Below are 24,994 nucleotides of genomic sequence, written 5' to 3'. Positions count from 1 at the left end.
TATATTGATCCTAAATTCAATTCCTTTTTAGCAGAAATCACCAAGTCTGTCGATCCTTAATACACACACATACCTATATACATAAAATTATATATTTGTATAAAATCATGTTTTATCACATTAACACAATATAAACATCATCCAAGCACCCATCCATACGGGCCATCCCACCATTCCTCTGTCTTCATAACAAAATGTTAGTACCAGGAACCAAAGTATGTCTAAGCCATTGAAAGATGAGAGCTAAATCCTTTAGCAGAGGTGGAGGGCGGTCATTCCCACTCTCAGTGGAGACACCAGAGCAGAAACCAGTATTTTAGCCCTACAGAAATTAATCAAGCTATATATGAATAGAATAATCTAGGACAGTTTCCTAGATGCAAGGTTTAAAACAGACCAAGACCCAGATTTGCATTGTCTTTAGCCACTTTTTTACAGAATTTAAAAAAAAAAAATAGGTTTGAGAGGCTGAAGATGGAGACAGAAGTAGAAGGAATATGCAGAGCACATGCTCTCCCCACTTTTATCCATGATCTCTTTCAAGGAACAAAGCATTTGTTTCCAGAAAAGAGTGACGTTTGGTTTTCTTTTATCCCTCCCCCAATATTTACAATTTTTTGTCTCAGATGCAAGCGGGATGAGCAGAAAGTTTGGGGATTATCTGAATAAATTTGTCTTCTCAAGAGAAAAATAATTCTCCTGGCCAAAGTAGGACATTCAATCCATTCTCTCAGCTGCTCTGCTGAAAGAGCCTCTATCTCTGAAGTTCTGTCTGTTAATCTCCCATCATTTTGTTCTCATTCTTTTGGGGTTATTCTCTGTTATAGGCCAATAACTGTGCAACTTGATGGGTGATCTGTTGGCTTTGAGTTCCAGTACAACCTTAAAAGCAGTGCTAGATGAACTGTTAGACCAATTGTATGATCAGTGTTTGAAAGAAGACATTGTGGCATTAGGGTAAGGCATGAAATTAAAGTGATTACCAATTACGAAGTAAATAAAGTTAAGAAGGAGAAACAATGGATTAAAAATAATTCATCAAGAAAGAGTTTACAAACTTGAAAGACTTGCTGTCTCAAAAGTTAACCTCCAAAAAGTACCAAATAATATTGAGGCAAACACTGGCATACCAGATTAGAAGAATGATAATATTAGAATAAATGTCCATTTATCTGTCCCAGAATTCCCATTCTGCATAGAAATAAGCCTAAATACTGACTTACAGACATAGTTATGTTTCTGGTCTATGTCAGTCACTTGAACCCAGTGAGTGGTATATTATATGGCAACACCAAACTCAGTGATAATTAGAACTGAGAGTCTATATGGAAAATCATAAAAGTATATTTTTAAATGTAGTTTGATTTTACAGGGTTTGTACATTTAGAATTTGTGCTCTACTACTATTCAGGTGTTTACATTTTTTATGGACAGACATTAACAGAAAGACACTGCTCATGTCCAAATTTCAAGTTCTGGATGTGAAAAATTTCAGCTTGCACAGTCAGTCATCTGGTTGAAAGCTGATACTTTCCAAATGCTATTGATTTTGCTCTCTTATGGACTGTCTTCTAACTAATTAATATATTTATCTAACTGATTTGCAAGCACTTATTTCACTGCTTAGATAGCAGCAGATAAATAGTTCTGTCACAATAAATTTGACTTAACATAAACCTAGAATTAAACATGAAGTGTTCACAGAATCAAAATAGAATAATTTTCCTTTGACACTAATTCATGAGAAAACAGAACTCAGGATATCTAAACTAAGATTATTATCATTAAAAATACTTGACCCAAAAGAATGTTCTTTCTTTTTTTCTGATGTTTGTGATCTACAAACATCTCAATAGAGAACTCAAACTGTAATTTTGAATTACTTTAAAGACTTACTAATCTGTTTGCAAATAGCATGGTACTAATAAAAATTCTAGTTAAAATGATAAATTATTGTGCAGAACTTATTTTTCAGTCTTGTAAGAATATATCATAGAAGCTTACATGCACAAACATTTAGAAGGAAATGCATTTAATGCCTTGGGAAGTAATTACAAATACATATTTTCTTATATGAACTTTTAATTAAAACACCTTAATTTTTTTATAAATCTTTGGGGGAAAAACCCAATAAAAATGGTGGTAAACATTTTTTTTAATAGGATAAATCTATCAGAGCAAGTAGAAAACTCAAACTGAATTCTTCTCAACATGGAAAACTGTAATGGAAGGAAAATTCTAAAAATGGTATGAATTTCCAGAGCTGCTAAATTATGTGGGCCGATATGAACTGCAGCTTTTTTTTGTTTCCCAAAATCAAATCATGGAGGTAGATTATTGATTCATTTGTTTTACCATGAGCAATGCTTCTTGGATATTTCTATTACAGGAAAAGTATGAAGTTATTTAATTTCTATCAAAAAAGCTAGAGCTGTGAGTGACTATACATTTTTCTAGCAATTTGGACTGTCGGCTTTAGCAAAGCAAAGAGAGGAAGCAGCAAGCTCATGTTCTGCCAAATGCACAACTGTAGCAAAGAAAAGGACATGTACAAATATATATGCATATTTTTGGGTGGGTGCATCTTCAGAGCTTTAGCTTTTACATTTCCAGCCTGAAGCACTTCAGTGGAACATAACTTTCACTTCCTAAAGTCCAAGAGGCTTTAAAGGTTTCCTAAATTAGGTATCCAAAGTCATTAATCTCCTTAGAAAAATTTGGCAAACCACTGAATTCAAATTGACACAAGAAGTAGGAGGTAGCAGACTCAATTAACAAAACCATTTCTCTCCTATGACGGCTTTGCTCTTTCTCTCTGAAATCACCAGGGTAACACCAACTTAATCGCGATCACAGAGAAAGAGCTAATGTTTTAGGATGGGAACAACGAGGTATTGATAAAATAAGTACTGAGTCAAGCCTGAAACCAAACATGAAGTCATCCTGCTTTCCAGGTTCAGGTGAGCTGCAGTCCTGCTCCTGATCCTGACACTGACTTAGTCCAAAGCTAGCCCAGGCCAGCCCGGGTTGCAGCACTCAGTGCACTCAGACCCAGCAGTGAGAGAAGAGGTTAATGTCCTCATTTGCCCCTAGCCATCCTGTTGCTGGCATAGGAGGGTTCACTACAAGAAGCAAGGTCTTACAAGGGAGTGTGATACCAATTAACTGCTATGAGACCATTGGTCTCACCTTTGACTTTCTGTACCTTTAAGGTACAGCAGACAGCTTGGTTATTAATGGTTTTGTTAATTACCTTATGGAGAAGGAATCAGTGATTATGATGTACCTGCTGTTCATCAGATATTACAAAGTCTTGCATCAAGATGCCCCCAGATAAAATAAGAGGTTCTAACTTTGTAGATTATAGGGAATGATTGGACAAGAAAAGTACAATTTGGTTTCCATAGACACATTCAGGACATTTTTTCACTCACAATACAGCCAATTCTCACACCTATTTACTGACAAACTGTGCTCTGCAAATAATCCCAGCAGGACAAGTAAGCTCCTATTTACTCAGCAAAAGCAAGGATGGCTGTATTTGACCATTTTCATTCCTTCACATCACCAGTTTTATGGTCTATCACCTTCACAGCATTTTGCTTTCACACTATACCTCACTATGTCAAACAAAACTTGAAAAAATACTTAAACCCTGGGACTCAATAGGGTTTCTATCCTATTTGACACATCATTAAATCAGGTAGACTGTCCTCTAATGGGTGTTTTCTCAAGACATATTTTCTTCACAAGTTCCTTGTCTTCAGCTCTTGAGCCGTCCTACTGATTGAAGCATTTTTAGTCATATTTTGTCATATTTTCTAAGTCAAATAATTGGATGAGAGAATAATTAAATTTAATGGAAGAAAAAAAATGCTGAAAAGAAGAAAATTATTGAAAAATATTGAAACGTTAATTGAAACCACTTTTTTTGCTAGAAAGAAGTCTTATATGCATGCTTATCCTAACTCACTCACTTTTCCCTGGATATTCTTCATTTGTCTGCTACTTTAGTTTACCAAAGCATCCCTGCAAATACTGGGGGATTAAATGCTGATTAAAATGTAGAGCCAATGAAGATTGGGTTAAGTAAGATTCACTGCCTTTCTCCTGGCTGTATCTGTATAAACCAGAAGAGTAGCACTCTGTGTGAGACAACTCTGCCACACTTAGCTTGTCTAAGAGTGATTATGTTTTTCAAACACAAGGGCTTTACAAAGCTTTAGCAAACTGAAAGAGGACTGTACATTATGATTAAGGTAGATATGGATTTTCTGGGTTGGTACATGGTTTTTCTCCCTCTCCCTAGCAGGATCTGGAGAACACAGAGTGCTGCTAGTGGGAAACACACTATGACCTCCACCTCTTCTCTGCTTTATACTGGTAAAGTAAAACATCACTTTGTCCCTGTAAAAATTAACAAATGTTAAATTAGCTACCAGAGAGTTTTCTTTAATGAAATAAAGTATGTCATATTTTAATGAACAAAAATTAATAAAAATCAAGATAATGGTTCCAGAATTCAAAAATAGTCAGTTTTTTGGATTCTGATTGCAATCTATGTATAATCAAAGTCACTTGACCTACATCTCTAACATATATTCAAATGAAGAAGTCTAAAATTTGATTCAGAGTTCTGTTGAACTTTGTTGTGGGCTTCCTTATACCTCTTCCCATGCTTTCAAAAGTAAAGCTGAATTTCTGAAGCTGCTCAGATGTAGCTTGCTCCTGATTTGTGTTTAAACTTCATCTCCATATTCATTGGACTTTGAGATAATGTTCCGGTTTGGCCAAATTTAGGAATATATCCTCTGAGAGAAGGCACAACCACCCCTCCCCCCACCAGGTTCGGGAAAAAATAAATTTTCCTCGAAGGAAAGTGAAGAAGATAAAACTATTTATTTAACAAACACACGGGAAAGGAAAATAATGTCAAATGGTAAAATCTTTCACTGTAGAGGAAAAACCTGGGAAAGTGTTCGAGTCCTCCCTTTGGTCTCCTCGGAGCTGGGGCTTGGCCCAGGGCCAGGCCCTCTGTGCCCGGTGGAAAGTCCTCCCGATGCGCTCTGATGTTACAGCAATCAGGCAGTCCAGTAGAAAAGGGAGAAAATCCGAAATTCCAGAGAAGGAAAAGTTCAACTCTCAGCCTCTCTCCGGAGAACAAGAAACTGGAAAAACTGGCCAAAAGCTGACTGGAAAAAGCCGCAAGCCGGGTGCTTCCTCGCTCCCCTGCCCCAGCTGGGAAAAAAAAACCTGCTATCTTTATGTGACCTTGAACAAGCTGTAAACTGCTTTGCGAAAGTTTTGCTCAGTTTTTTTTTTCTTCCCCCTCTCAGGCTCAGTTTAGAGGCATAAAAAGGCCAATAATTAATTTCTGGGCATAGGCAACGATATGGGATACACATCATAAGGTCACCCCAAGACAGATAAAAAGTTTCAGCATCTCAAAAATTAAACAATACATTTCAGCATGGATATAACACAAAATATTAGATAATCAATTAGGAAAATGTATCCTTATCTCTTTTTGTATAATGATGTCTGTATGCCATGGGTGTAAGGTATTTGTGAGTATCTGTATGTAATCAGCTTTTCCACCTGCAAAGTGGGGATAATTATTCTTTCTTTGCAAGTATCATGAGGTTTAGCTTAATAATTTCTAGCAACTGGTGTGAGATGCTCTTAATGAATTACTACATATTGTAAGTGGTAAGGTTAATTATCCCACTATGACAGAAATCAATCACCATTAAATCCTTTCTATCTGGATAATGAGGCAATCTTAAATTTTTTTGATTTGACTAAACTAGTCACATTGCTACCATATGTTGGAAATCCATGAGACTACAATATAGCTCACAGAATGTCCCTGTGCAGACTCCAGAGGACTGAAAAGGACTATAAAACAAAATATGCCAAGTTTTAATCTTTTTTTTCTTATGCTTCCATTTAAATCAATAATATTACTCCAGAAGATGATTTATTGTCCTAACTACGATATAGAATAAACCCATGGCTCTCCTCATGAACTGCTGTGATGTTGAGTAATTAATGAAGTGCCATCTTGAAATACCAAAAAAAGGTGATTGTATTACCCCAAACTTTATACTTGATTACAAAAGTATTTTTTCCATTGGAATGATTAAGATTCAGAATTTGTCAGTTTTGGGTTTGAGTCCATTATTCATCACATTTGTCCCTGATTTTTAAGTAAGGAAGGATATTTAAGTTGATATGTGAGGAAGACTAGCAAACCAAAACTGGTTTGTGAGGCCAAAAACCTATATACCTGAATGCTTACATCTCTCCTCCACAGCTAATATACAGGCAGTTGTCTTTTATTCAAAATTGAATATACTTATTCTACCACTCTCTGTTAATGACATGAAACATGCAACAGTATTGAGTGGTGTTCATGGACAGCTGGATAAGCAAGCCTCTTCCAAAAGTGGAACATACACTTTCATAACATGGGAAGTTCAAGCTTTCACATCATTAGTGGAGTTTTAGACCATATGCTGCTGAGCTCAAAGGTAGCCAGGCTGAGATTTCTGTGTCAAACTCATTATCTCTCAAAACAGATGTAGTCTCATGCTTTCTGAAAACAGGAGATGAAAGTCTCAGCTTTCAGTCAAAGTGTGGTTTGTTCATAATTAGGACCTATAACATGCAGAACATTATCTTTTTTTAAAAAATAAACTTTTTTCCTATTGTATCAAGCATCCTTCAAGTTTTTCTCTCATTCTTGACGTTTTATTATCAGCAGATACATGTGTACAGCAGTTTTAATAGGAAGGAGAAACATCACTGGAGAGTGGTTACTTTTATCTGATTTGCCATTATGTAGTGTTTGAATTTCTCCCTGCATGCTCTCAGCATAAAATAGTTAGTTACAAACTCATGAAAAATTTAGGTGTCCACTGTTAATTGAAAGTTTTTATAGGGAAATACAACGACCTGAGAAATGGAAAAGGATTCCTCACTTCCAAAACCAGGCATTTCTTCCTCCCCGAATTTCCTGTTGCTTTCTACTCTAAAGCTTGCTTTTCTTATTTATTGCCTCTGATCCTCCCTACCTTTCTTTGTATTTGTTTTCTGTCTTGCTTTCTTAATTGTACTATATTAACTTCACAGCTAAGGTCAGTTCCATCTCAATAGGCCAGGGATAAACCTAACTCTGCAAACAGCATTCCCCATAGGAACCATAAGCAGTTTTCAAGGCTGTGATGTTTGCGTACAGAACTGAACAGCCAAATATTTCTTCCTGATAAACTCACCAGTTTTCTCTTTTCTTAATATAGTTGTCCTAATTCAGACTGCCATTCTTAACAGTGTAAGTCATCATTAATCACAGAAATAGGAATTTCCTCATACTATGAGTAAGTGGGCAAGCATAATCTTCTCAGGATTTTGTCAGATAATTTTACTGTTTTGATAACCCTGAAACTTTATAGAGCACTTTAAACTGTATTAAAAAATGATTTAACGAGACATAAACTTCTAACTATCTGAGCCATCAAATAAAACAAGTCTTAGGAGCCTAAGTAGTTCAGTACTATAAGAGCTGAATGATATATAACTAACTTCATATTCTGTGCCACATCACTCCTTGGTAAGCCGGGGACAAAGAATTGAATTTGACCTTCACAGACCCAGTCAAGGACCTGATGCCACTTGCTGGACATCTTCTAAACAAACATTTCTTTAATCCAGTCCAGATCATGTCCAGCATTTGCCAAGATCCTCAAGTTCATACATAAGTAAATTCTGTGCTAAACATGTATGGGCCAACTCCTTATGCTTAGCAGAGTCTGTGTAATTCAGTGTCACAAGAGATTGTAAAATGTGTTGGCTTTTTTGTTCCTTAGAGGAATGTCTGTGAATAATTTAATTTGTGAATATAAATGGAGTTGAGTTTGTAAAGGCTATGTTTAACCAAGGTTGGATAATCTCCTCAAGCTTTTACTGTAATCAGTAGAAGGAGAAGCTCCTCCGAAGGATGTCAAAATAGGCACTTTTCTCTGTGCTAACCCCAGAAGGTGCCAGGGAAGGTTAGGTTTGCAAGGACAGAGTAAATCTCATGAACAATTGAGAATAACTCTATGGTGAACCCTAAAATGCCAAGACAGGGTTCTTCTCCTCGTCCATTATTTAACTAGTGCAGTAGCAGAATTCTGAAAAGAGATGGATGGATACAGCTGTAGCTATACTGCAAAACGAATTCATCTAAAGCCAAATAGCTTGATATGAGGCCTTCCTGGATACAGGATGCCTTCACATTTTTATACAAGCTGTCTCTCTGGAAATTGGAGAATATTTTCTGCCTAAAAATTGTGTATATTATACACATACATACATACATACATATACCTATACATGTTACTTTTTCAGCAAGCTTTTTTGTTTTGCTTGGAAAATTCAACACCCAAAAAAGAAAAAAGAAATTACCATTTCACCATGTGCATTTCCCATCTCCTATGAATCCTAAGCAATCAGACCTCCTGACAGAAACTCATTCTGTAAAGTAAAAGAAACAAATTATTTTGTTTTGATGCTTACTAGATAAAGAGTCCTTCACTGCAAATGCAATATGTTAGTGATATCAGGCTGTTAGTTTACTTCAGCTTACAACTGAAGTAGAAAAAGAGATCTTTTAGACAATTACCAGAAAAACTTACCAGAGAAGGAGAGAGGCTGTGTATGAATTCAGTAAAGTAGAGAGATTGTCTGTGCAAAGAGGGACACATAATCTTCAGTGACTTTGGGAATCAGGACAGTCACTGTTAACAAGTGAGCTGGAGTCATAGACTGGAACTAGTGCAGTAACTGTGGCACTTGCTGTCTGCCTCCTGCCCAGAGGCTCCCCAGCACCCCAGCTCACACCACCCAACAGAAGAAACATGGAGAGCAGGACACTCTCAAGGCTGATGTCAGGAGCCACGGTCAAAGGTACTCGTATGCATGGCTAGAAGTGCTCATCTGATTGTGAGAGCAGCTTCCTCAGTTCCTGGTTTGCACTCAGATTCCTTGGATGGAAAAGGATGACCTAAGCAGAGGTTGTCCTGGGTGCTAAGAGTCTGGAATTCTGCACAGTGGGTCACAAGAGCAAAGAATCAGGTGTGGCTTGTTGACTGAATCAGATAACGTAACAGTAAATCCTCCCTAGCAGTGAGAGGTCTGGCAACATATCTGGTGAAAGCTGTCCCTAAAACACCCCAGACCTAATAATTTAGATTCATATATAAAAGGGATCTCTGTTCATCACCTGATCCAACACTTCCACTCAGAGAAACAGCAGCTGGAAACTCTGAGCAGGTTTCTCAGTCTTACAAACTCTAGAGTGTCAAATATGCACCGTCTAAAATTCGTTCCATAGACAGATTGACTCTAGAAGAGATCTTTATGTAACCCTTTTTTCTAGAGTCTCACTTCAGTCATCCATACTTTGTATAGAACTACCTCTGCTTCAAGAACTAGCTTTTCATTCAATCAATAAACCAAAGAACTCCCTTGCTTCTTAAACAGAAAATAAACTGAGAAATTCAAACTATAATAATTACAACCCTTCCACTACATAGATAAATATTTCAGAAGTTTTCTTTTACTTTTTAAAACTATTGTAGAAAACCCCACTATGTGACTAGTAAAAGAAAGGTAAAATTAACAAGGTTTTACATAACATGCAGTGATCCTTAATTTATGGCTTGCAAAAGTAGTTATCCTAACTGTGCTTGGATGTAACAGACAGACTGATATATAGAATTTGGATAGTGAAGGGCAGTGAACAGGGTGGCCACTTTTTCAGCATACTTCATGTGGTTTACATAATTTACATCAGCTTTATAACCCCAATTTTATAACTTTAAAAGCTGATCTAATCAAGATAAAGTTAGTTTTCTCCAAAAATCCTAGCTTTCTAGGAAATTGTACAGTGAGTGTCTTTAAACATAGAACATTAGGGAGAAAGATTGTTCTCTGTTATCTGTCATAGTGTCTCTTAAAAGCTTTGATCTAAAAGACCTTTGCTTTTATGGTTAAGAAAAAAAATGAGTTTGCAATGAAATGGTACCATTTTATGATCTCTGACACATAAATGTCGTCTCGTAGAGGTTTTGTATAGAAAACAAAAATACTTTGAAATGCCATCTTTAACTGGCTTCTGAAAGAGCATATATTTTAGGTTTGAACAACAAAATTGTTTTTCCTCATGTAAACATTCATTTAGGTCCCACTCCCACACGGAACTGACTCCTCCAATAAAGAGTATGACTCACACCACTGCTGGTGAAGGATATTGACTTTTCTTTCCTGAACTAAACACCAGACAAGCATCAGAACTACCAAGTTATTAACTAAGATATATCACAAACTAGCATCCACAGACCTCGGAATAGCTTCAGTTCAATAGTTAGTGAGCTCTCCACATCTTTTCTGCGTGCAAGACTGTTACTCATCTAAAATCTGTATTTATCAGTTAAATGAAAATTAGACAAAATCAACAAAATCTTTTTTCTTAAGTAACTTCCTGAAACTTTTCTCCTACTTTTCTTCTCTTTCATATTTTCTGAGGTAAGAGTCTTTGTAGTGTTAATACTTTTCCTTCCCTGAATCAGATATGTCCTTCCCTTTCCCCATACTATCCTTCTTACTGGCTTTTCAAGAAGATACCTAGTCTTTATCCTACCCCCAAAAGACCAGGATGCTGAGACACCTCTTCCTGTTCTCATAACATCTTGACTCATATCTTCTGATTTACTCTGCTATCACTCTGCCACAAATATTTGTATTAAAAGAAGCTGCATAAAAAGCAGCATGACCAGCAGCTCAAGGAAGGTGACTACCCTTGGAGTACTGCATCCAGCTCTGTGTTGTCCAATGAAAAAAGGACATGGACCTGCTGGAGCGAGTTCAAAAGAGGGTCAAAAAAATGGCCAGAGGGCTGGTGCACCTCTTCTGTGAAGGCAGGCTGAGAGAGCTGGGGCTGCTCAGCCTGGAGAAGAGAAGGTTCCAGAGAGACATTATAGCACCTTCCAGTACCTAAAGGGAGCTATGGGAGAACTGGAGAAGGACTTTTGACAGGAGTATGTAGTGGTAGGACAAGGGGAATGGCTTCAAACTGAAAGATGGTAAGTTTAGATTAGATGTTAGGAACAAATTCCTTACTGTGACAGTAGTGAGGCAATGGCACAGGTTTCCCAGAGAAGCTGTAGCTGCCCCATCTCTGGAAGTGTTCAAGACCAGGTTGGATGACAAACCTGATCTAGTGGAAGGTGTCACTGCCCATAGCAAGGGGTTTAGAACGAGATGATTTTTAAGGTCCCTTCCAACCCAAACCATTCTACGATACTATGATTTCTGTAATGATGTCACACATAATCAGGCATCTGTGCATATCAAAGGATTTTTTTGCTTGTAAGATACTAAAACTGATAAATTAATGTTCAGTTGTAAGTGTTCAGGCAATGTTTCAGAGTAGGAAGATATGTAGTTATACACAGTCGCTTAACTGCATTTCCAGGAAACACATTCCTAGAATGGTGCATTTGCCCTGCAAACAAGTGAATTCATGCATGTGTCAGTGCTGCTTCTCTCATACATCTGTATTTATAGTGCTAAATGGGAAAAACATGTACAGTGATTTCCAGGCATGTGGAAACCCAGTCACAGGTGCTTTGAGGACTAGGAGTGCCACAGCTGTTGGTTTGTCAGGGGCAAGGTCTGTTAATGAAACTGAATTGGTTGCTTATGGCAAATAAGCCTTGCATGTGAATAAACTGACTGTGGTACAACGGTGGCTGAAAACCAACAATATGACAGAAAAAATATTCGATATAAAACACTGACCTGGGGGACTCAGATGCAGAGTTATGCCTAATTAACGTAAGTAGAGTCAAACACGCAATTCAAACAACAGCATCTGTTAGAAAACAAAGCAACTGGAAAAGCATTTAGTTTTACACTGAGTTTTAGGAATCATTCACTTCAGGCAGGTTAACTGTGTTTGTCACGTAACTCCCAGGCATTTTTCCATGCTTTGGTAATAGCAAGGCATCTATGGGGCACTTAAATACAGCATGCCTTGAAACAAAGGCATTTAAGTCCTTCCTGGAGAGCCAGCTGTGGTTATTCCTGTGTTTTTGTCACAGAAGCTGAGATCAGAATAGGAAAAATCAGATTTCCCCTGAATCCTGCTGCCTCTTTTCTTTTGCTAAAAGTTGTTTCATCTAAAACAGGAAAAGGACTACAGTATCACAGTACATCCAGCTGAGAGAATTATAAAGTTCAGCTCATGCTTTGAAAGTTCCACATTGGTGGTAGGAAATTCACTGTTCAGGTTTTCATTCTCCTTTCTTTTAAAGTATTTTTTTTTTCCTTTCTCACAGGTACATTGATGAAAACTCCTGCAAGTCAGACATCAGTCTCATGGCATGTGAGTAACTGACTCACTGAGGCACAGTGGAGTCTCCCCCTTGACTTCAGTGAGATCCCAAACAAGTAAGAAACTTCCTCTTTGTGGCAGCTTCCTCTTTTGAGGCATTGAAAAACAGCACAGAAGAGAGAGGGAAGAGGCAGGGAACACGTGATGCTTTCCATCTGCACTGTTCTCACTGCATTATTTATACTAATCTGAAAAATTTAAATAAGTGATATTCCCCCCTTTTATTTCTCTGTGATTGATGCTCAAGAATGCTGCAGAAGCATATTTAATAACACTGAGTTATTAGATTTGCTTATACAAATCTGAATGATTGTAAGTACTCACATCCTAATTAACTCTTCATCCCTGCTTATGTAACTAGAAAGTACCAGAAGAGTACACTTGCTTTATTACAGGAAAACCCAATAAAAATATTGTGGAGTTCATACAGCAAATCATTTTTTGTCTAAATCATTAGTCTGCATAGAACATCTTCAAACAGAACAAAACAGAAAAGCAAGGTAAGCTCAAGTAACCTTCCTAGGACACTAACATGTTATTTACATGTAAAACTATTTGTGTGATTTTGTAGCAATATTTTTTTTCGAAAGACATTAAAAGACTAGAAATTTTTCCTTCTTGTTTTTATTAATCAAGGTAATTTTTTTCTTTTCTCTCTGTTAGCCATGGAATTGGTCACAGATCTGTTCAACATTATATGCAAAATAATATAAAAAAAGACACTCAAAAAGAAAATCTTAAAAGCAGAATTGTTTAGAGCTATCATGTACAAAACAAAGGAGAATGAAGGACTAACATTTATGAGTTTTTACTTTATGATAGGGTTTTGTTTGTTTGTTTTAAATGCAGTTTGAGGTTTTGGTCACGTTTCTTTAACCTCTTACAAAACTGCAAAGTCATTTTGATTGCTGAACATGATTCTTCTCATCTGGCATTATTAAAGCAGTGTTTCACACTGTATTTTTCTCAGCAGTCTTTTCTCTCCTAGTTTGAAAAGACATCTGGAGAGAAAGTTTGAATATTTTTGTATAATCCACTTTATAAATATCCTAAGTCTCAGCATCATAGGACCTGGAGGAAATCTAGACTCTAGTATGTCTTTTGCTTATCATTCCCTCTCTTGATTTAATGGACAAAAATGAATCATGTGTTCTTCAATACTGAATATGCAAAACCAACTCATTGAAACCTGACTGAAAACTGCCAAAAAGCTAAGTTAACTGCTTCAGTATTGCAACAATATATCATCATAAATACATATACACCGGCCTTTTCAACTCTTATCTCTTAATAGCTATTTCTCTGAAGTTTAAAAACAGGGACTAAGTGCTTGAATCAAAGGCTTGTAATTTTCATTTGTTTCATAGTGTTTGGACTAAAGATCAGCTGTATTAAATGCCTACTACACACACAAGACACAGCTGCCACATTGCACAGGGTCAAAGGTATAAGCAGCCGTAAGAGAAGTTTCTACATGTAAGAAACATGGAGTCTGTGGAATTTATGATTCAGTTAGTCTGCATTACTTAAATAATTAACTCAATTAACTGAAATATCACCAAATATCACAGTCTACCTGAAAGTATATATAGAGCTGGAGAAAATAGAAACCATGATCCTACACAGCAATTAAACCATGGTATGATTTCTTTCAGCTATAACATCTCTCCTCTGTGCTGGAAGATCTGGAGAATATTCGGGACAGGAGTTAGCTCTGTTGACTTTTCCTCAGAATAAAAAATCACTTGTAAGAGAGCTACAAAATCCTTGTAAGTTCTCCCTTTAGCTATAAGTTATACATGATAAGAGATTTGCAGAGGGTGAAAGAAATTGGCTAAATCAGACCAATGTAGCAAGATTGTGAAACTCTGAGACTCCAGATCTTAAGGTTGGTTTTCATCCCAACTCTGTAAAATCTAAAATTTTAATGTTTTTTTTTTTCCCTGAAGTTGTAATTCTGAATAAATTTGCTTCAAAAGACATCTCAATCAGATACTTGTAAGCATTTCATAGTTCTCTGAATCAAAATGAGTAAACTTTCCTGCTAAGTTTCATTTAGAATCAGGTTTAATATTAAGCTATATTTTGAGTATCACACTGCTAAGAGAAATATCTCTTCTGATGTTTCTGATATCCCTACTTTTCATCTTTACTAATACATACAGAGTTGTATTTCTCATGAAATGGTATTGAAGTTGTATTTCTGTCAACAGGAGCTCTACAGCATGCTCTTGAGAGATACAGAATTCCTGCTGGCCATATGGAATAAAAGAAAACACTGAAGAAAAATTTGAAAACACCCAAAAATGCAAGTGATTCACAGTTTTTATAAGGCAGAGTACTGATAAGAAAATTCAGTCTTAAAATTTTTGATGTTCTGAAATTAAGTAATTTACACGAGTTAAAAATTAAATGTTCTTGGGCTTAACTGACCAGTATATGACATTTTGATTCTTCTCACACTTTCTTCCTCGTTAAAAATTTGAATTTGAAAAAACTGCAGGTTCCTTTTGTAAACAAACAAGGAAAAAGAAAAAAAAAACCCAAACTGTTTATGATGTTCAATTCCTAGCTAGTTACCTTGGTAGCATTTTATTTTGTGTTAACTATCACAGGCTGGTAGAGGAGTGTATGTGAGGTATAACAATCTAGCTCTATTAATAAGCACATACATTTAAGTAGGAATGCCAAGGAGCAATCTTCATTTCTACAACAGGCTATTATATTATGGAAATGTGTTTTCTAGCTGTTGTGCCTGTCTAGACTGCTATCAGCAGCTTGTATTTGTTATGAAAGCCTGCAGCTGGTCCATGCAAAGTTTGCTGTTTTGCAGCCCATCTGCTCAGAAGAGATCTGTAACACTGCCCAATTTGGAGTAACACTCCCTTATCATTGTAGTTGCAGTTCCTAAATAGAAATCTGAAATAATGATGGTTGCTTTCTACTTTAGATCCCAGCACATTATCTCCTGTCTGGACAGAAGACTATCTGGCAGGTGAAACCAGAGACAACTGAGAATCAAGCAAAGCAGGCTGGGGAGTAGCATCCTTTCATTTCTGTGGCTTGCTTGATCCCTGTACCCTCACCAAAACTGTGATGCTGAATGTTCTCAGGAGATGAGAAGGTGGCAATGAAGATAAGTAAAGTGTGAACAAATGGATGTGTTAAACTCAGGAGACAAAAGTAGAACTCTGTGCTTGGAACTACACGCACTATATACAGCTAATGTGCTTCTTCCTGAGCAAGACCTGAACTTGATCTTAACTTTGGGCATAATTGCAGCAAGCAAGCTCAGCACACTTTATAGCAGTAGTCATTAGCTGTCTCATTAATAAAAGTTGAAGAAAACCCACATCTACACTGTCCTTATTTTTTACTGATAGTAGTAGAATTATTTTCCGTTTTCCACCCACCATTTAATATTGTGAAGGGAAAAGCTGGACTGCAGCTCATTTTGATTAACCCTTTTCTGATATAAAAATTCAGCCACTTTCTGAGTGACCCAAATAAGCAAACTGATTTGTATTCTTATAGATTTAGCTTGTTGTTTTGGGGTCTGAACTTACCCTTATTGGTATCAGCCACTACTGATTTAAAAATGAAGCATGAAAGATCATTGAATTTATATAACAGTTGTCAGTAATGAAAAAATTGTCCCTTTTTAGGTGCAGGTTCAGTAATGTGGCGCTGCATTATTCAAAGTCTGCATTATTCAAATAACCTGCTCTTATTCAAAGTCCTGCTAACCTGAGATAGTAAAGTGCTGATAGAGCCAACAGAAATGGTGCATTATTGATCAGGAAGAATGGTTAGTGTCCCTTAGCAGTGTATGAGAGCTCCTTGCACAGATCATTATTGGCTACTTTGTGTGCCACTGTGGCTTTTTCCTTGGTTTTCTCTCTTACATGCTTAGCTGTGATTTCTGGCACCTGCTTCTGACTTCCTGTTCCTGCTATAATTTGATTTCTGCTACAAACCTCTCTTGCTTCTGATCACATTTCTACACAGATTCTTAGTCTGAGAAAACTCGTAAACTTCTCTGTCTCATGATTGTGAATCCACGTCTCCACCTCTGCTTTTAGGCTTATAACCGTCAGGACCCATACAGGCTTCTAGTATGATGAACCTGACCTGAACAGGCAATGGTGTACAATTTTAAATCAGGAGAAGAAATAAGATCAACAAAACAACAAAGCAAGAGATTTCAATTCCAGAAATATACTATATACTAACAATTAAATTTTTTATGCTTATAAACTCAAAATTCCTGGAATTTTAAAATGGAAAAAAAAAACCCTCATGAGATATTACTATGTTGTGGTTAATACACAACTTAAAGGTATCATTAGACCCTTTCTTAGATTAATCCAGTTTGCATGGAAAATATGTGTATTATTCTCTTAAGGATTGTATTTCTAGAACAGATGGTCTGTCTATACAGCATAGAACTTGACCTGGGTAAATCCTGTTCTCACATATGGTGTTTCTAGGGCCTTGTTGATGTAACTATTGGGGTTTTTTGCATGTGTATGTTTTCAAAGTGTCTGAGAAACAGTGAAGGACGAATGGTGACCCACAAGAATATTTCTTCTACAGCATGATGGTAAATATGTATTTTAAGCCCTAGAGCAAGATAGGAGGTTATGCAAAAATATATGAAAATATGAGGGCAGTGTCAGTAGTGTTTAACTGTGTTGGAAGATCAATGCATCAAGCACGCCTAAGAGCAGAAACATATGGAATAGTTCCTTAGAAAAGAAAAAAGTGGTAGTCAGCAAACCATAGTAAAATCTGAACAGGGAACACAGCTGGCCTTCTTTCGGCTGCTTTGAGTTACATGCATTGCAGGAAATTGGAAAAAAAGGCACACCCTCCTTTCTTCTAGAAAAGGAACTTTTGCTTTTTTCTGACTTTTGGTACTCTGTAGAAAAGGAATAAAGAAAGAGAAGGCATCTCAAAGACTTTTCTGTGATTTACATGCCCTATACAGGCAGTGTCTGACCTTTAATTTGGCTAGATGTGCATTGATTAGGACCAAATCTCATTAAGACACAATCTACTGGGGTTGGTGCAAGAGAAAATATAATATTGATTAAAAAATAAAATAATCCTCCTCTCTCTCTCACCCTCCTGACTACCTTAGTTCATAATTAGCCTTCTCATCTAGCTTTCCTCCTACATGTTATGTAGCTGTCAGTCCGAAGCAAGATCATAAGAATGCAATTAGAAATTTCAATTTAGCAGTCAAGCACAGATATGGGATGGAGGGACCTGCATCATGCCCAGTATGTAGTCTGACTGAAGTGTGATTGCAGTAATGTGAGTTAAGGATTTTTAATTCAACATAAAAATATGACTGCTGTTATGCTACAGTTTAGGAATTGCATCATGTTTTTCTTATATAGGATGACCATGATATTCAGCTGATATGTATTAGCACAGATGAGGTCATTTTTGCCCAAAAATGTAAGACTGAAAGGGTTATTTCTGTCCACTGTGGGAATACAGCATTAAAAGTCAAACTTGGCCAATATTGGCTCTGTGTTAGATCTGTAGAAAGGAATTGAATCAGAAGGGATAATATTTTCGCTTCCCTTCCTTTTCATGATCTTTTAAAAAGGTACAGTACCATGATGAAGGTTCAGACAGTAACGAGACTATACCTGGATCTTCTCAGGCCAAATATAGGCTTTTTAAAAAGTGACTGCAGCACTGACAGTGTTTAAAGGACTTTGGATTAGCTTTGCTCAAATTTTATTTGAGACTAGCAGCATCTGTTTTGGAATTTACAAGATTTTAAAGTTCTTACGTAACAATTATCATCATGTTTATTCTGGTTGTTACTTAATTGCAGGCAAATTTTTTGGGAGGGCTCTTTGTAGAAAGAAAATCCAAACTAAATAAGTAGAAAATTTGGTGTATTAGCAAGGTAATTTTCTTTCTGATAGACGAATGTGCTTGAGCTGACCTATTAAAAACATCACTGGTTTACTGTTTGGGCTCTTCATAATGATCAGTCACTGAGCAGTGAGCACAGGATGCCACGGTAAGCATCTTCAGCATCTCAGTGTACCACCACTGAGTTCACTGAAGTGACACTCTTCTGCTCTCTGCTAAGATCTGGGTAAAGCTCAATGTTCAGTAAGTTATATTTCTGTTGACCATTTAATAGATTGCTGTGTTTCCATGTTCATAACCCAGAGTTTCAAAGGACTTGTTCAGTGGTCTTCCTACAAGGTTTTAATCAAAGCAAACAGCTCACCTGGTTCACTTGGTAAAAGAGAAACAACAATTCACCTTTGCAGAAAAGGTACTGGAGGCAAATCAGAATCTAAAGTGATGGAGTCTGGAAGAAGAAATATAAATTTCAGAGCTTCCACTGGGGCTTACGCATTGCTTGGCCCTGTGAAAACAGAAGAAAAACTCCCTCCTCACAAAGGACTTTCAGATGCAGTTTTTTCTTCTCATCCTCAGTTCTTATACTGTGGGGACTCCTGGGGCCATGAAAATTTAAACCCAAATAAAATTTTAGTAAAAGAAAGAAATCATGAAAAAGCAAGATCTTATTATTACTTGATTAATACATAGTGATACACAGATTGAGAAGGAGTAGTAAATTTAAAGATCTTTAGAGGAACACAATGAATATTATATTTATTGCTTGGAGTTTCATTTTACCTGCTCTGGTAATAAAAACACCCTGTTCTACCCATATCTTATTGAAATTCTGTTGAGCTATTTGCAGTTATTACTCTGTTTTAAGCTTGCTTTCAAAAATACTTGAACTGATCTACGGCATTGTTTTAATTTAAATCAAAGTTGGCATTTCATCTTTTACACTTTCCCCCATCACTGCAGGGGTTCAGGATTTCTTTTGTGTCTTCTGTGTGGCATTTTAGGAGAAGAGCCTTCCTCCTAGGGTTTATACTCCTATCCAGTACTGCAGACCACTTCTTTAGACCCAGGCATTTAGAAGAGATAATAGGTTGGATCTGAGGATGCTACTCCCAGACCTTTTCTGTTCCTTTAGTCAAAATTGCTGGGTCTTTCTTAAAATTTTAATAGAGATATCAGCTAGGATCAGCTTTGAGGGGTAGATAATAAAATCCACTGTCAAATTCACATCAAAAAGTTCCTATAGATCATTCTATTCTCCACTTAAAAATGTTGTTAGCATGTCATTGGAAGATGATATTTTACCTTTGAGGTTAGTGTATTACTGTCTTTATAGAAATTAGCAAAGAATAAAAAATATCTTGTAATTTCTTTTCTTCCTACCCTCACTTAGATCTAGAAAAACTGGAACACCCGCCTCAGCAGGTAGGAACAGAGCACAGTACATAACATTGCAACTACTTTCTGGGAAAGTCCAATAGTAAAATATGCACCTGTAAGATCTGAGAAAGGAAAAATATAGGTGAATGTATTGTTGGTGCTGAGGAGCTAATTAACAAAATAATTATTTGGTTTCTGTGCAAACAGTGACACAAATACTAAAAAAATATGGAAAAATGAAAGTCAACTTCTGTATGTCATAGTTTAGTGTTGAGGATGAGAGTTAAAAAAAGTAGAAATTTCATTTCTCTCGAGGAGAATAAGCATTAAATTTAGTAAGCAGAAATATTACCCTAAGGAGAGACTGAAACTTCAAAATGAGTTACAAATCAAACACAATCCAATGTCTTATGCTAGGATTTTTTTTTTTTAAGGAGAAGCTGAAAAAAAAGAACCCCAACATCAAAGAAAGGAGAAAAATGCTGATCTTAACACACGAGTTTAATTATTTTGGAATACTCATATTCACAGTTTGCAGGAACTGTCAAAACAGGAAAGTCCTCCTTCTCTCTTTTGTCTTGTTTTTTTTTTTGTTTGTTTGTGGGTTTTTTTTAATGAGGTGTTTAAAATTTTGACACAGAGTTCATATTTATTGCATGCAGTAATTTTGAATCAAATATGTTTCCATATTCAGAAATGCTGACGGGCTTGGACCCGTGGTCACATTTTACCAGAGAGGGTAAGATACACAATATGAGATTTAGAGAGTTAAATTATTTCAAAAAAGTGTGTGTGCTACTCAAAAAATTTGATGTCTGGTTCAGTCTACTGTTCTAAATATGGACATATATATATATATATTTATTTATCCATAGATATATACGAATGAAAATGCAAATTTGATATTTCTGGCACTAAACTGGGTTTACGTAGGACACCTCCTCACAGACTTAATTACTGTCTCTGGTAATTTGACAGTTTTCAAACCTTTTAATTTAAAACTGTTTAGGTGCCAGCATCCTTGGTGGCTGATGCAGATTTACCACTGTCTGAAACAGCAACAGCTGCAGCTCCTACTTTTGCAGAACTGTGGTTCCCTGGACACACCTTCTTCTGACCAGCAGTATTTTCTGACTGCATTTCAGTATTTTCACCTTTGACCCTTCACCTTATTATCTGAGTACCAACAACTGGAGAATACAGCAAACAGGGATGGCAAGGTGGGACCAGAAGAGGAGGTCCCATGCCCAGAGGTGGTGTGTGGCACTGAATAGTACATTAAAGAGTAACCATGTCCCCGTAAACAAAAATGTTTTTTTTTTTTTATTGCCATGCTCCAGATTCTTTGAGAATTCCTCCACAGGAGGTACAGTGTCTTTTGTCTTTTCCCATCTGAAGTTGTACATCACATATCCCCAGAGAATTTCTTTGTATTACCAGAAAATGAGAAGGAAAATAAAGACATCTGGTTTATAGGATCTGGGGTTTGCCAGTTAGTCTATGAATCATCTGCTCTGGGAATGGTATCAATTCATTTTGTTTGATACTTTTACAGTTTATACCTGTTCAAATCCAGTCTTCAGAGAATTTAATCCTCATTTAATATGACAAGAATTCAGAATATATGTGAAATCAATCAACTACTTTAAGGAACTAAAACTTCTATTTTGACTTCATTATTCCTATTTAGTCTATTTATCTATTTGCTGTTATGTAAATATTTTGTAACTACCAAAATATACAAAAATGCTATGAATACCTTTTTTTTTTAGAAAAACTGCATACAAATGAGTAACAAATAGAAATGATCAAGAATGTTTTGAGTGAAATTATTTTTTTAAAATTTTGAATTTTCCATTAAAGTGATACATTTTCACAAAATAATTTTATTTCTCATAAGCTGTATTTTAAAACAGAATACTATTCAACTGTAGAATTTCAATCAACTGAAGTAATAAGATTTTGAAGGCTTAAATATTTTAGTTAATTTTTTACTAAAAATCAGAATATTTGGGGATATTTTTTGCCTGAAATAGACACTTCATTTACTTTCAATGAATACATATCCCTGCTACTGAAATCAGACCTTTTGTATTGTAAACAACATATTTGCAAGGAAATGAACAGATTTTTATTTAAAGCAGCATATTTTTGGTAATTCAAATAGCTTTTATCCAGTCCCAATTATTTTTCAAAACCAATGCACTCCAATTTATATCAAGATGCTTTTTATCACATTATTCAAATCCCGATCTAATATATTCAACTAAACTAGTAGTTATCATATGTAGAAATAAATTATTTCACATCAAAACCGCTGAAAGTTAATTTAAGGAAATCTTTTTAGCAAAATACGTAAGTTTAAAAAGTTACCTGAATTTTTAAATGTCTTAGAGTTACGTTAATGTCTTATTTTCAGAAGACATTAAGTCATTTTAATGAATCCATATTTACTAGTTGTAATAGTCATCTTTATAGTGCTCAAAAACATACGCCGAAGAGTGGAATGGGAAAGAACTATAGTGTTTAATGACAAAAAAAACCAAAAACAAAACAAACAAAAGAAAAAGGATCATTTAGTTTTTGTTTCCTTTTCATTGTAGAATTGTTGGCTATCTTGAAATTGGCTATTAAAATAAGTGGGTATATAAGCATCATTCAGCTCATACTGAGGCAGAGGAAGGAGTTTTCCAAGCAGCTACTTGGTTACTACTGGCGATAGTCCGAGTGTGTTGTTTGCAAAATCACAGACTAATTATACAAGATAATTCAGGTCCGAAGGGTCTTCTGGAGGTCTCCAGTCTGGCTGGAGTTGGGCTTCTTGCTCAGTACGGGGTCTCCCGTGAGATCTGATGAGGTTGTTCTGGACTTTGTTTTGAAACACCTGCAAGAACAAAGACTCCACCACTTCTCTGGTCAGCCTGTGCTGATACCCAGCTGCCCTCATGGGGAAAAGGTTCTCCTTGTAGGCTCAGTGTGCATCTCACACTTCTGTTTTTGTCCACTGGCTTTTAGCACCCTGGTCTGCACAGCTGAGAAGAGCCCAGCTTCATCTCCTTGATGATGTTTGCTTAGGCACTGATATGTCTATCCTGAAGTATTTCTGCTCCAGGCTGAAAAATTCCAACCCTCCAAGCCTCTCTTGCTTGTGCTCCAGACCTCTAATTTTGGCTTGATTCTCTGCTCTCACTCTCCTAGCTAAGTCTGTGAGAAGCTCACCCACTTTCCATATTGCACAGGTTCAGATGCAAAGCCAGAACACTGAATATGTGGGGCTTCCACAAGCAAAAGCTTTAAACCAGCCAAAATTATATAGTGAGCTTTCTTGGCACGGGATGAGGAAGATTTAGAAAAAAATATACTTTACTAAATGCCTGGAGGATTTAGATAAATAAAAGCAGTGCTGATACACTACTCCTTCAGCTCATTTACTCAGGTTTTCTGATTGACATACAAACTGACATTTGACCACACATGGATAATTAATTGTTAACATCTATTTTTTTATCTCTGTGCTTGTTTTGACATTGCTGAATATTTGTCTTTCCTCAGCTTTAATACGATCATCTGTTCTTCCTTCCTCTTTCTGACCTCCTCCTCGATTGTGTTCAGTGCCTTCCCCTGACTATTACTCTTTGCACAACAGCACAACAGGATCCTGCTGAAAATCCCATAGCTACTCTGACAACATTTCTTAATCTTCAGATTTTTGACATTTCTGCTCCAGCCAGTCTCACACTGCATTCTCTGCAACACCTCTTTTGCAGCTGTATTTGTCAGAGCCGGTATAAAACTTTGCTTTTGTTTTTGCCAGTGACATTTTTAATATATGTTTGTTTTTATTCTGTTGTATTTAGCTGAAGACCAGGAAGGTAATACAGAATCAATCTCTAATCCGTTGCACACCTTTGTAAGATTATTACTATCTTATTACTACTTTGTAATATTATTATTACCTTATTAATTACTAGTATTACTTAGTATCACTTCTGCTAAACCAAGGACCTGCCGTTATGTCACTTCCTCCCTATATTTTAAATTATACAGATGTATAATTTATGTTCAAGTATTGCAATCTTTCTACGGCTCTGATGTTTTTATCCACAAAATTATTTATCCTTAGTCCTTATAATTTATAGTATGCCTATTTCTGTCCTGTAAACTGTTGAACTAGTTGATTGTGTAGGCTCCTCCCAACTAGAACTATTACCAACTAGAACCCAATAGAACTATTATTATATTCTATTCCATTGTATTGTATTGTATTGTATTCTATTCTATTCTAGTCACATCTTTTAGCTACTTTCTTCTGACTGTGGAAATAAAAATATGTTCATATTTCTAAACAATTATCTGCTGGTCACAACTGCCTTTCTTTCCAAGCTGTTCTCGTATCATTCTCTTGCATCTCTGGATTTTAAATTTATATGTCAATAGTGGGCTGTCAATGTAATTACATTCCTGAAGCACATTACATACCTACTTTATACATGCAAAGAGGACTCCTGAAAAGTAGTAGAGATATTAAAGTGAGATTTATCTTACAAGGATATCTCAAAGTGGAAGAGATTATAGAATTATTTAATATCTGCAGACATTTAAAATATTTTCACATTAGTCTTATTTTCTTAACCAATTCACCAAGTGATGATTCAAATACAGCTTTCCACATTTTTCTGACATTTCCCTTTATGGATCTTATAGTGATGATGAAAGTATTGTAAACATCTATGGCTACAGTGAAAACATTATTGGCCATCATTATCTACGTCTTGATCCTGCAAACACTTCAGCATGGCAGCAGGTTCCCCCATCTGAGTAGTCTGATTGTATTCACATGGGCTGTTTATTTTGAGAGTGAGATTTTCAGTTTTCAGAGCCAGAAAGCAACTCTGCCATCACCTGACCTCTTGCTTTATATAGGCTGAAGAACTTTACTTGTCCAAAGACATTTGTATCAAGCAGATGCTTTTGCTACAGGTGAGGAGGCTTAGAATGGTAGCTATTGATGAAGTTCACAGGCCTGCACTACATCTATTCCAAAGTAAAATTCTCTGGAATAGCTGTAGTGAGGACACCATATAGTTATCACAGTCAGTTTTATACTAGCAGCAATAGCTGCTACTATTGATATATGCTGTTTGCTTCTGAAGACAGTCTTGAACTACTTATGTGAGGCGGACTCTAAGAAAACACAGTACAGAGAAAAAAGTGTGTGTTCTATTTTACTTGTATTGGTTAAGTTTCAGGTTCTATGTATTAGCTTCTATTAGGTTTTCG

General features: G+C 36.3%; 1 protein-coding gene across 7 annotated transcripts in view; it reads right to left on the bottom strand.

Annotated features, from left to right (window-relative positions):
* Nucleotides 1-24,994, bottom strand: part of CNTN5 (contactin 5) — a 620,272-nt gene that overhangs the window by 554,227 nt on the left and 41,051 nt on the right. For 5 of the 7 annotated variants that reach the window (XM_032099222.1, XM_032099223.1, XM_032099228.1 and 2 more), the window contains one exon: nt 8,449-8,517. The exons of the other annotated variants lie outside the window; for them this stretch is intronic. The gene's annotated coding sequence lies outside the window, so the exon portion shown is untranslated. The remainder of the gene's footprint in view (nt 1-8,448; nt 8,518-24,994) is intronic. 7 annotated transcript variants of the gene reach the window in all.

Source organism: Corvus moneduloides, chromosome 2 (assembly GCF_009650955.1).
Source record: "Corvus moneduloides isolate bCorMon1 chromosome 2, bCorMon1.pri, whole genome shotgun sequence".
NCBI classification, from domain to species: domain Eukaryota; kingdom Metazoa; phylum Chordata; class Aves; order Passeriformes; family Corvidae; genus Corvus; species Corvus moneduloides.
The sequence above is the reverse complement of the archived record's forward strand: the minus strand, read 5'-3'. Positions and strand labels throughout refer to the sequence as shown.